We start from the raw sequence: 14111 nt of genomic DNA on the forward strand, positions 1-14111 counted from the left end.
TAGCCCACTAAATAGTGCCTGTCCATGGCATATACAGCAGCCCCTCTGGCATTTTTTAAGAACCCACAGATTGCCAGTCCAGGCCTGTCAGTACACAAGAACCAATAGTTTAAGGCAGTGATCATCAAACAGTGGCTCGTGAGCAACATGTTGCTCACCAATCCCTTGGACGCTCCTCTTGGTGCCCCCAAAGCAGGTACTTATTCTTGAATTTTTGACTTGGTGGAAAGTTTTAGTTGAATAAAAACAAGATTTACTACCAAACAAAGCCCAATAATCTTAGTCCTTGGTACCTCCATGATGCTTGTGTTGCTCCCCAAGTCTTTTAACATTTGACTGTGGCTCACAAGTAAAAAAGGGTGGGGACCCTTGGTTAAGGTTTCGCAATATCACAGACACATCAAGCTGCAAGGCCTTCAACAGGTTATATATGAGTTCCATGGCTGTTTGACAGAACAAGTTGTAGAATAAAGTTATGTAAATAACTTTCCTAAGCTTGTTGTTTCATAAAAAACGGACAAACAAAGCTTAGTGATATTTAAACCATCAGAATATAGTATTTTCTACACAAAAAATGTGCTAGAAAGCTTGTCTATGTTTCTGTCAATGTAGACCAATGTAAAACACTGAAGATCACCATAGTGCATTTTAGCTGATGTTTCTTAGCAATTCCCTTTACAGTGCATCAATGCAATGGTATAAAACAGGCCATGTGACAAGTGTGACTGAATAAATCATATCTCTGTGTTGCAATGGGCATTGTACAGCTTTTTAGACTAGAGTATAAGTTTGTGCTGGAAGCCACACCACAATTAGAAAGAATATTCAGCAGAAGCTCTGGCATGGAAAGTATGTGCTAGGACACCGGTACTGAGAAATATGCACACACAATGCAACAGTCTAATTACCATTTTATAAATAGGCTCTCTATTCTCTGCACATCAGTGCATGCCCATTGAATCCAGGAAAGCACTGCACAACAGCATATAAAATACCAGTGGATGTATAGAGAATGATGCTTTACCATATGTTAATGATGTCGCACAACCAAGGCTGAAAGACAAATGCAGCACATGACGCGTGAAAGTGTAATTTTCAGGCGCAAACTTCTATATTTTCTTTCTCATATGCATCACTTTAGGCACACAAAAGTGTGCATCCTGCCACAATTTTACCAAAATGCATTCTAAATAGGTGTTCACCTGAATCAAGTGCGAGTTGCAGCTAGCATTTGCAGAGAGTGGACAGCATCACTTTTGGCTCACCACACAAGTCAGCAGCAACAATTGACACTACATTCTAGCAGAACCCTGGAACCACTGCCACCCTGGAACCACTGCCACCTCCAGGTTGGCAGTAACTCCATATATGTGCAGATTGATATAACACTGCACTATAATAATAAAATAGTCCAGCAGCACCAGCAAAACATGGACTCTGCAAGTAAAATATAGAGACCACAATGGTGCAATACTAATAATAAATGGCCGCACACACTCAGATCCTACTTACAAAGTGCATCTTCTACATGTGCATGTCACAGTTAGTTTGCAGCAGTGTGCCTTCCCTCTCCACACTTCAGCTCCCAGACAGTTAAACGCTGATAGTGAAGAGTGTACTGACAGGAGAGCACAATAACGCTTCAATTCTACTTACAGTGTGTCCAAACTTGCATGCATATCATCCCTTATCCCCTGTTCAGTTCTGTTTGCAGTAACTTTCACCTCCGGTGCAGCACTTCAGTTCTTCTTCCTGTCCTGGTGATTCCTAGTACCATGTGATCATCTACAGCCAATCACACTGTTCCTCTCCTACCAGGATAGTCACAACAGAGCAGGGAGGTGGGAGGTGGGAGGTGGGAGGTGGGAGGTGGGAGGTGGGAGGGGGGGGAGCTAGATCGAGTTTTTAGCAAGCAGAGCAGGACTGATTCATTCTTTATGTTTGAAACCAAATATTTATTAACTACATAAAATAGCCCAACACGTTTCGTATCAACATACTTTATCAGGGGCGTTACCAGATGGCACTTCCATCACCCTTTTATGTTGTTATCAATTAATTATGTAAATTCATTATACACTTCAATTTTGAAAAAAAAAAACATATATACTTCCCATTAAATACATACATAATTTGAGCTATATAACATCCGTATTCTAAAGTTGCCTAATACATCAATCTTTTAGAAAGCATTGTAAATCTATATCTATGTTTAACCCCTTAGGTGTCAGTGTCTTTTGTAATTTGTGTATCCAGAAAGTCTCCTCCCTAGATATCATTTGTATCTTATTTCCTACACTGGGGTTTCTTTTGACAGATAGAAACCCTATGGGGCAGATTTCTAATCCACGAATTTGAATCCCGAATGGGAAAAATTCGGATTGGAAACAAAAATGTCTGAAGATTGCAAATATCCAGAAATTGCTTACGAAAAAATCGTATTAGTCACGATAATATCGTATTGGCGATCCAAAAGTCACGAAATTTTCGTACCAAACCATTGTAAACAGTGGTAAAACCTTTCCGATTTTTTCGCCCTGGCCCAAGGAAAGTCACGATACCGAAGCTTGAATGAATCCGAAACTTTCGTACTCGGTGTAACAATACGTTTTTTTTGCAACGGCGCCGAAAAAGTCACAAAAAATACGTGCAAGATACCAAAAAGTCACGTCGGCGACGAAAAAGTCGCAAAAATACAGATTATTACGAATAAAACGCATTCGGATGCATTCAAAGCGTTCGTGGATTAGTAAATGTGCCCCATAGTGTTTCTGATACACAATTATGATCCTTTCTTCTCACATTTGTAGGGATCTGTCAAAAGAAACCCCAGTGGAGGGGAATAAATAAGATACAAATTATATCCAGGGAGGAGACTTTCTGGATTCACAAATTACAGACACTGACACCTAAGGGGTTAAACATAATAGATATAGATTTACGATGCTTCCTAAAAGACTGATGTATTATGCAACTATTTTAGAATATGGATGTTATATAGTTCAAATTATGTATGTATTTAATGTGAAGTATATATGGTTTTTTTTTTAATTTAGGTGTATAATGAATTTACATAATTAATTGATGACAACGTAAAAGGGTGATGGAAGTGCCGTCTGGTAATGCCCCTGATGAAGTATGTTGAGCCATTTTATGTAGTTAATAAATATTTGGTTTTAAACATACAGAATGAATCAGTCCTGCTCTGCTTGTTAAAAACTTGATCTAGCTTCCCCGCCCACCTCCCTGCTCTGTTGTGATTGGCTGTAGGTGATCACATGGTACCAGGAATCCCCAGGACAGGAGGAAGAACAGCACGCTGCTGCAAAGTAACTGTGACATGCACATATAGAAGATATGCTTTGTAAGTAGGATCTCAGTGTGTGCAGCCATTTATTATTAGTATGGCAGTAACTCCAGCCTTCCCTAGTGTCAATGTGCAGTATTCACCAAGCTGGGAAGTGCATTGGTCTCCCTTCAAGCAAGAGTAATGTGCTTTTATGTTTGCAAATACCTTTTAGGGTAAAGACACACAGAGCTACTTAGTAGCAGCTACTTGTCAAGGCTACTAAACACCAGAAAATACCCTGCCATAGACAATAAAGAAAATTGTTTCTGGTAAAACAAAGACAGTTATCAGTAAATAGTCAGCATTGTCTCTTTCTGTAGCCATGACAAGTAGCTTCTACTAGTAGCTGTGTGTGTCTTCACCCCTATAAGGGCAGTGGCACAAAGGTAGATCAGTCACCCCGCGACAACTTTGTTGTCATGGGCGACTAATTTCCTCGCAATGCCATCCCACCGGCTTGAATGTAAATAGCCAGTGGGATGGTATATGTGTATGCCATCCCACCAGCAATTTACATTCTAGCTGGTGGGATGGCATTGCGGGGAGATTATTCGTCCATGACAACAAAGTTTTGTCACGGGGTGACTAATCTCCCTGTGTGCTAGTGCCCTAAATAGTGTTTATGCGTAGCCATCTATGCATCCATTTGAAAGCATCAGATTTGAAGGTGACAATGGGGCATATTACAAAGACGCAGAGCACTTGCGCCTAAAGTATCAGAGGCAGATGTCACTCATAGGGCAAACACAAGAAATGTAGCCAGACAGACCTGGTTGGAGTCATTTTGCCGAAACTGGTGCACTTGCTGGAATGTGCAAAAAAAAAAAGGAATGATAATTGCACTAAAAAAAAATGCGCTTTTCTCGCAGCACCTGTGGATGTATATGTGTCCTCTTGTCTGGCTGCAGACCTTTGGTATTTTTCCAAATATATGCTTGAAGAGCATCAGGCTGCTGGCCAATGTGAAGCAAGACTTAGGGGGAGATTCACTAAGACACGAACACTCGGAGCGTTCATACGAATGCTCCGAGCGTATTCTTACTGATTTTTTCACGCCCGCTCTGCCGCTGTTTACAATGGTCAGTATGAAAATTTTGTGACTTTCGGATCGCCAATACGATATTATCATGAGTAATATGATTTTTTCGTAATCATTTTCGTGATATTTGTGATCTTCAGAAATTTTTGTTTCCAATCAGAATTTTTCCCATTCGTGATTTGAATTTGTGGATTAGTAAATCTGCCCCTTAGAAATGAGGGATACATTCCTTTGCTACATTTAGCAGGGAAGTCATTTTGACAAGAAATTTTTTTTTTAAGTAAAGCAATTTTAGTCCTCTATCCTCTATCCTCAATATTTCAACAAGTACTCATTTAGAATCAGGGCAGCTACTGACAGTCATCCTAGAGGACTGTTAGAAGTTTTAAAAAAAGATGCAGGGGGCAGATGGCAGTCACATAGGCAGATGCAGGTCACCAATATGTTTTTATAGCTTTATTGTATCTTTTTTATATTTTTTATAGCTAGTTTTTGTATCTCCAGCTAACATCTCCAGAGACTCCAGGGCAGACCTAAAAAGGATTTTACCTTTATCAAGCAAAGTTTCAGAAAAATTGCACAAATTCAATTTGCATTCCCTAAGGTGATTTTGAATTGGTTAGATAATGTGTCAGTCAAGCTGACACGTAGAAAAGATAGAACACAAATGTATATGCCTCATTATGGCAACCTGCACTGGGATAAGGCTTCTGGTAGGAGAGCACAATGCTTGGTTGGGGGTGGTTATCATAGGCAAATTTTAAATAAGGCTAGGGGTGGCTAAGCTTCCCCAAACCTGTTTGGCACCTTTAAAAAAACAATTTTATGAATTTTACCCATTTCGAGATTCAAACTCGTACTTTGATGAATCTGCCTCTTGATCTCCCTATGGTTAACAATAGTCTGTCGTTTCCTTTATTGTTAAAACTCTTTGTTTAAAACCTTTTCTTTTCCTTTTTCCTTTACTTTTAGATTTAAGATCCTAACACACCATTAAATACTAAAAAGTGAATATATATTACAAAAAGAAAAGGGAGGGGGGAGAAAGGAAATAGAAGGGGGGGGGCGAAAAAAGGGAAAAGGGGGTGGTTTAGAAAAACAGAAGAGCAAGAGGATGGACAAGGGAGAGCATAGAGGATTCATTTTACTGCTATTCTCTCTTCATATTCCAATTCTCATTAAATCCATTGGGGTCAAAGATATTCAAGGTGAACATCCAAAAGTTTTCCCTTTTATCTAAACTTTCTATTCTTGCCCCACCTCTATAATTAATTTAAATTTGTTCAATCGCCCATGCCTTCAGATGCCTCACATCTGAATTGTAAGTGTCATGAAAGTGTCTATATAATAACATTTCTCTTGAGCCCAATCCAATCTTACATGTATGTTCATATAACCTGGTATGACATGAATGAACTGTACGGCCTATATATCTACCTCCTCAACTATATTCAATTAAATATGCCATATATTTTGACCAACATGAAATATGACTACTGTTATTATATTTGGGATGGTTATCACCAATTTCCATTGATAAAATCTTTTTAGGACAAAAATTACATTGAGAACATCTGCTACATACATGCCAACCTCTAGATATTTTCAGGACTTTCCTCTTGTCTCCTTAAGAGTTTTTTCATTATTACACCAGTTAATTATACTATTCTTATTTTCATTTTTATTTCTGTGCTGTCTCAGAACTGTAGGTGCTAGAATCTCTTTCAGTTATCCAGAAAGTTCCGAATTATGGAAAGGCCATCTCCAATAGACTTCATTATAAGCAAATAATTCTAATTTTTAAAAATGATTTTTTTTTCTGTGATAATAAAACAGTACCTAGTACTTGATCCTAATTAAGATATAATTAATCCTTATTGGGGGCAAAACAAGCCTATTGGGTTTATACAATATTTAAATGATTTTTAACAGACTTATGGTTTGGATATCCACATTATGGAAAGATTATCCAGAAAACCCCAGGTCCGAGCATTCTGGATAACATGTCCCATACCATTTTTCAGATGGGGATCATTTAATATTATTGGCCAGTATTTTTTTTTTGCCCTGATTACTTATTCTGATCTATAATGATATCTCGCCATCATAGCCAACTTGCCATACTCACAGGATGGCTTATTGGCAGTGGCCTGTCTAATTATATTTGCAATATAAGCTCCTGGCATGTGTATTATGTACCCCCTAACAGTAAGGAGACCCTAGAAAACCATACATTTTCCAAAAGTACGCATTCTGACAAAATAGGTAAATACATCTTTCTCCTGCAAACTACCAAACTACAAAACTATGCTAAACATAACGGTTTTTAATAAAGTTCTGAAAATTGTCACAAATCTTGCATTTTGCCCCATTATGTACCCCACATTTTGTACCATATCAACATAAAACACTCTAAATATGAACATCAGAGGTCTGCTGAACAGTTTGATGCCCAATATGCATAGATTTACCAAACTATGTAGTAGAGAGGCATCCAAATCAATATACAGCAGATAAAATGTCCATTTGCAAAGACAAGTAACGAAGAACAATGTGAAATGCAATAAAACCGTTAAAATCCAAAAAAATCACTAAAATCAATGTTTTTATTTGCGCTTAGTGAAATCTGCAATCAGAATCACAGTTTGAGCATTTTGGCTTGGGCAAATTAGTTTTACAGACAAATTCAAGTGAACAACACCTATGCAATAAAATGGCTAAACAATCAAACATCAAAATAATACACAAAAGGTATTGCACAGTGCAGTTAGCGAATACAATATCTGCAATGGCAATAAAACATTTTTTTCAGGCAAGAAAAAAAAAATCCACAAAATTGCATTAGTGTGTGTGTACACTTGCCAAAATGTGTGTGAATGTGCAGTGAATGTTTGGAACTCCCTCCCAAAATGTATGTGTGTTTGTAAGTATAAGTGTATATTAGTGTAATAAGTGTGTGTTTGTATGCTGTTTTACACTTAACTGGGGACAAGCAGGCAGACAGATCATTCTGGAAAAGGCAGGAGGGACCCAGTACCGGAGCAGCAGCTTCTCTTCTGATTGGTGAGTGGGGGGAGGAAGGGAGGCGAAGCAGGAGAGCAGGAAAAGGCAGGCACATAGTAACCACGTGCCTGCCTTTTCCTGTGGAGAACTGGGCGATCGCACCCCCAGGGGGATGTTATCAAAAAAGGGGAGAGATGTTTGTATCCTATATAATAAATAGATCATCCAAAACAATGTATAACCTCCAATATTAACAGCCCAGTCATGTGACTCATTTAGCAACGCCAATCACATCATATTTCCGCTCCAACACCAGCACCTCCAGCTCTTATACATTATTAAAACTGATCAAATATATCATAGATTGCTAAAAACATAAAGGTGTTAACAATAAACCATTAACATTTTATACCTGACAAGTAGTAGGTTGGTGTCTTTACTTTGAGGCCTTTTTAACACCCTTTTATAGTGTAAGATGTGAAGGGGAGGGTTAAATAGATAGATGAAACAACAAAGGCGCTATTATAATACTTGGATAGAGGAATTACATGTTTGAACTACAAGCCCCACAATTAATTGCTAATAACATGCTTCTGGGGAAGGTTGCGCCTTTATGATGTCATCTTTGAGGTGAAGGGAAAAAAATCAGCGCAACTGGTTCCTCCAGGGCAGTGCTGTCCAACTGGCGGCCCGCGGGCCGCATGCGGCCCTCAACCCCCCTCTGTGTGGCCCCCCACCTGTCTGGCTGCTTTGTTGGCTTAACTTTGTGTTAAATGGTATCAGTACTGTGATTAACTGGCCCCCTGCATGGTTAACACCTCAGATTCAGGCTGTAAACCCTCTGTATTGTTTAAAAATGTAATTCCCTGTGTTGTTCACACCTTTTAATCTCTGCATTGTTTACCCCCTGCAGTGTTCACACCTCAGGCTCAGGCTGTAATCACCCACATTGTTCACCTCTTCACACCTCAGACATTGTATGTACTGCCTGGCCTATGCTGCCTGTGTATAGGCAGCATAGGGTAGGCAGAGTATGGCACACAGGCAGCATAGGGCAGGGAGGGTATGGCACACACAGGCAGCATAGGACAGGCAGAGTGATGCCTGTGTGTGCCATACTCTGCCTCCCCTATGCTGCCTGTGGGAGGTGAACCTGGCAGGGGTTTGTTCTGGAAGTTTGTTAGCATTTAGCAATTAAATGGTCCCTAAGGTGTGTAATTATGTGCTGGGGGGTGCTGTGCTATCCACAGGGGAGGAGGAGGCATATGGATTTAAGGGTGTGTCTTAATATGACATAATATAATTCTTTAACATATGAATGATGGTTGATATCCCTGCAGAGACCACTGAGATAAAATGGGTGTGGTTTGAAGTCGGTGTGGTTTAGAATGGGGGAGTGGCCAAACTAGCTTCCATTAGCGGCCCTCCACCATGTATGTGAGAGAAATTCCAGCCCTCGGCACGGCAGAAGTTGGACAGCACTGCTCCAGGGGGATGAAATTAAAAAGGACTGTCAGTGTGGGCTTAGTCGGGAGGGAGGCATGTACAAGGAGTAAATCATGATGACTTGTATTTTGTCTGTATGGACTGAAAATGGCGTGGCCGAGGAGGCAGGGGTGAGACGCTTCACAGACTACTTTGAAAAAGTAGTGCACTTAATTTTTTAAAACAACTCTTTATTCTTGTTAACTGTAAACTTTGCGCAGTAAAAATACTAAGATACACAACTTGAATCCAAGGAGGAATGGGTTAAAATGCAGATGAACAAGACTGATTAAGTTACTAGAAGCATTTAATTGCAGTTATTGCTGCCCAAGAGGGATACACCACTTATGAAAGCAAAGGTTTATATATTTTGCAACACATACCGTAAATATGTAGCAGTTAAAGCCTTTGCATGCCAGCATGTAAGCGATATATGTGCATGGCAGGCTAAGAATTAAAATAACTCAGAGCCTCCCACACACCCAATTGATTGAAACACCTGACTCTAATTTCTCCTTCAAATGAACTGATATTCCCTGAGATTCAAAAATATGCAACTCCATTTTCCTCAATAAATAAACAACCATTATGTTTTGACTGGTTTTGTTTTATCTTGTTTTAAGAAATGTGAAAAGCGTGAAATACTGAAAATAATAAAAATTCAAAAGGTTTCAAAGCTTTCCAACACCGCTAAATATATAAATTAAGGCTTAATAATTATAAAATGCACAAATATTAGACTTCTCCTTGGAGTTTCCTGATGTGTTGTAATATATGAGAATATTGTCATAATAAAGTCATGGTCATGGTGAGTTCCATGGTCTGGATTAACACTTTAAGTCCTACATAAAGTAGAAACAGAAAAGAATAGAATAGAAGTAGAAAATATATGAGGATACGCTTCTTGTGCTGCCTCTACGTCCTGTACCCTCCATCCGCCCCGCCCATAATCCACTCTTCATGGCAGACTTTCTCTGCATACAGGAGATCCTCTTACTTCTCCACGCCTGCCTTGCTAACGTAATTCTTACCTTAGTATGCATATTGACACATGCCCATACACAAAGTTTTTGTCTTACCATTTTTTACTTTTATTTATTTTTTTTTTTGCTTTAATTTTTTTTTACTGCCAATGTGAATAGAATATTCAGTAACTGCACTGTGCAATGCCTTCTAATTTTATTTTGGAGGTTCTATTTCATTTTTTGGTTTTGCATAGCTGCTGACAGCTTTGTGCCCATAAAACTATTAGAAAAGCAAAACTGCTGAAACGGCTTTGTTCTCAAAATGAGAAATGTTAGAGTAGAGTTTTAGTAAATGGGCCCCACAGGGCCAGATTCAGATCAATAAGAAAACATTATGTTATGGTATTATCATGTGAAAATTTATGGCCGAGATTTTTTTGCAGCTTTTATCCTACATAAAACAGGCAGTATGTTTTTTCTGTAATAAAATAAATACCAATAACTATTTAAGGATGCACCGAATCCATTATTTTGGGATTTGACCGAACCCCGAAGCCTTCCTGAAAGATTTAGCTGAATATTGAACATAATCCAAATCCTGCAAATCATGCTGTGCAAAAATGTAAACTTCCATGTTTATGTGACAAAAAGTCATGTGATTTGAAGGATTCAGATTCGGTTCTGCCAGGAGCATGGATTCGTTCGAATCAGAATCCTGCTGTTTATGTTCATTTCATGTCTTTACATACCACATAGTTATCAGACATGTTTTATCTTGATACCTATTGACTTGTGGGAAACTGAAAATGGCATAAAATGCAAGCATTGAGGCATTCAACTATGGCATTCATATTTATATTGGTACGCAATAACACGTGGATTATAAAATGCTGTAAATGCAAGCTATAAGTCATTTTCATTATAGGATTTGGGACTAGGTTGTTTGGCATAGAAAGATATATTTAACTATTTTAAATTTGACAGAAACTTTCCAAAATAAATGGTATTCTAGGACACATATTTTTGTGACTTTAGCCCACATAAAATGCATTAAATGTATTAATTGTTATAAAAACAGCTAACTTTAGCAAAGCTTTAAAGTTTGGAAGCCTGGAGTATCAAAACATTTATCCATTTTGATTCTCCAGATTGTGTAAATATGTCAAAACTTTGTCCGCATCCTGCATTAAGGTAACCATTTATGAACTGTAAAAGAAAGTGCACACACAACAGATTATCTGTGCATGCGCCTATTCCCAAGTCTATGTATTTCTCATGCGTTTGGGTCTTGGTCTTACTCATACCGCACTGCATACAGGAATTTTTATTTCTATACAAAGTACTTTTGCGAAGTTGAGCAAAATAGGAGCACTATTAGCATTCAGGTATGTCTTTCCATAGGCATATTATTGTCTTTTGACTTCCTTGTCTTTTAACAGGTGGTAAAGAATAAGTGGGCATCCGAGAATACTTACCTACCCATAGAAATGGTGATCAGGAAAACAGGAGTACAATTAAAAAGTGCATTAGGTAACTTTTATTACTGTCTGAAGTCCAGAGCTGGGTTTGTATATTATGAAGCAGGGTGGTGAAAATGAGAACTTTATATATTTTATGATCATTAAAGCCTATATAATTTATAAACCATTTTTCCAAATATAATAACTCTGATATTTCCTCTTTTGTGTATAAAAAGTTTTGAGTTTAACTGAATAATACAACTGGTCATACGCATGATGGCCAAAATATTTTCGTAACAAAGCAATCAACTTTATGGAAGAATAATCTATGCAACAATAAGCTTCATATAGATCTAGGGAGTGGTAATGCAGAGCAAGCACAGTTTTTGATCATTTGGTATAGGGGGTTCAATCAGAAATCAATCTATTAAATTTTAGTTAGGGTTACCAGATCACTCGAAAATTCAGGGACATGTTTAATAATTGCTTGTTGTAGTGCAACACTGATTATTGTGTTAGTGTAACAATCTATATGTACAATGTATAGTTAACTTGCTCTGTATTTGTAATTCATAAATATATCAAACTATTTAGAAAACCCATGACATTCAAATGTATTTTAATGGTTGTACCTTACAGCTGTGCACTTTGGCAATTTAGAATAGAAGAACACATATTTTTAATGATGTTGATGGTGTGCTTCCCAAAAATGTCCCTACTAAACACGCAACCCCCCCTCCAATACCCAACCAGCGGTACCAGGCAACTTGAATTCATATCAGGGGCAGGAGGCAATGGGTGATTTAAGGCTGAGGCCAGGGAAGAAACGCTACTTGTTACATATATGTCAACAGCTTTCAAAAACTCCCTTAAATAAGATTGCTGACACGTAATGCCCCTTTTATTATCACAGATGGTAGGCAATACTTACTTGTAAAGCCCATGGCGCAGGGAACGCCAGCCATAGCATAAAGTTGTGGAGGATGAAGTATGTTTCGCTGTTGACAGAAGGGTCTGTGTGATTATTCTCTTTTCACAGTGCAAAGAATGCTGGAAGATGCCCTTAGACAGATTGTTACCTGAGGCAACCAGCCGAGTGGAAAACGAGCAGAGTACATGTGAGTAGTGATGCAAATGCATATGTCCCAAGCCAGGTGCTGCAACTGATGCAGCATTTATGTATAAGGAAACCATGTACTGCAACACATAAAGCCCTTATCCGTACACTGTATTCATTCAAATACATTTGCACTGACATACATCCAGATACTTTTCAGCATTAAGGCACATGGAATAAGCAAACTTCTCTGGCAGATTTTAACCTATCTCTAACATTTTGTTTCTTCCTCTGGAACTGCCGGCTAACAAAGCACACACTCCTGATAGGGAAAACAATAGTATTTTTTCAATAACCACCCCCAACCAAACATTGTGCTGTCCTACCAGAGGCCTTATCCCAGTGCAGGTTGCCATAATGAGGTATATGCATTTGTGTTATATCTGTTCTAGATGCCAGCTTGATTGACACATTATTTAACCAAATAAAAATCACCTTAGGGAAAGCACATTGATATTGTGCAATTTTTCTGAAACTTTACTTGATAAAGGTAAAATTCTTTTAAAGGAGAAGGAAAGGCTAGTAAAGAGTTAATCTCAAGCTGCAGGCATTCCTTCAGTTCTCTCAATAGTGCCCTTAGGTCTCCCCATATTTCTCCCGTTCAGATGATCAGAAGCCTCATAGAAAAAAAACTCTGAGCTTTGTAAAGAAATTTCCCATAATGTCACACTCCACCAAGACCAAGAGGTGTACATGCTCCGTTTGTAAGAGTATGAGGAAGCTTCCTGCTGATTGGCTCAGATCACACATTCCTAAGGGGGGGGGGAGTTCTTGAGGGAGGGGGGAGCAGGAGAAAGGAAAGAGCTGTGTGCCTCTGGCACAGGAAAACAAAGAGACAACAAATCCTGTTTGTTTTGACAGAGAACTCAGTGCAGCATTTCTGTGAGTGCTTATGGCTGTATTTACATAGACCTTTCTGATAAAGTTTACTTAGTTTTTACCTTTCCTTCTCCTTTAAGGTCTGGAGTTTTGAGATTGTAGCTGGAGACCTCCCTTCCATTGAGTACCAAGTTGTGAAGAAAAAGCATGCAAGTAATACTTTTGAAGTGTCACTTCTTTTTGAAAATGTCATCTAGCTTAATGCACTACTCCCAAATGTATTATTACTATGTGAGGTTGGTAAAATGATGTCTGGTATCATTGGATCATGGGGCTCCTTCTTAATGTCCAGAATGCATAAGTTGACAGCTATAAAAACATACTTGTGACCTTTATCTGCAAAAAAAAAGACATTTAAAAAATGACTTGATGTAAGACTTAAGGTAAAGACACACAAGGCTACTAGTAGCAGCTACTTTTTCACAGCTACTAAACTCCAGAAAATAACTTTCCATAGACAATACTGAGAATTGGCTCTGCTAAAACACACATAGAGACGGTTATCAGTAAATAATCAGCATTGTCTATTTTAGTAGCCATGACAAGTAGCTGCTACTAGTAGCTCCATGTGTCTTCACCCTTAGGGCCCTTGTAGCGGGCGACTAATCTCCCCGAAATGCCATCCCACTAGTGAAAATGTAAATCGCTGGTGGGATAGCATACGTGGTGCCGCGATTTCCTCAAGTTGCCTTGAGAGGAAACTTCCGCGATTTCGGGGAAATCGCAGCGCCGTGTATGCCATGCCAGTGGGATGGCATTTCGGGGAGATTAGTCGCCCGCGACAAGGGAGATTTGTTGCGGGCAACTAATCTCC

At 38.8% G+C, this 14111-nt stretch overlaps 1 protein-coding gene and 1 non-coding gene across 7 annotated transcripts in view; one reads left to right on the top strand and one right to left on the bottom strand.

The window, feature by feature from the left end:
* The window catches only part of wrn (Werner syndrome, RecQ helicase-like), a 56688-nt gene extending 54843 nt beyond the window's left edge, over positions 1–1845 (bottom strand). For 4 of the 6 annotated variants that reach the window (XM_012954857.3, XM_012954855.3, XM_012954853.3 and 1 more), the window contains exon 1: positions 1657–1845. The gene's annotated coding sequence lies outside the window, so the exon portion shown is untranslated. Of the gene's footprint in view, positions 1–1202; positions 1261–1512; positions 1608–1656 lie in introns of those variants that run through there. The other 2 variants (XM_031904350.1, XM_031904344.1) reach the window with 2 other exon arrangements.
* A 1440-nt stretch (positions 1846–3285) lies between these two features.
* On the top strand, positions 3286–13694 carry purg. Its single transcript, XR_004220865.1, has 4 exons — positions 3286–3364; positions 11281–11371; positions 12341–12419; positions 13378–13694. It is a non-coding gene; the product is annotated as a purine-rich element binding protein G (transcript).
* Positions 13695–14111: the final 417 nt, after the last annotated feature.

This window comes from Xenopus tropicalis, chromosome 1, assembly GCF_000004195.4.
Source record: "Xenopus tropicalis strain Nigerian chromosome 1, UCB_Xtro_10.0, whole genome shotgun sequence".
Taxonomy (NCBI): Eukaryota; Metazoa; Chordata; class Amphibia; order Anura; family Pipidae; genus Xenopus; species Xenopus tropicalis.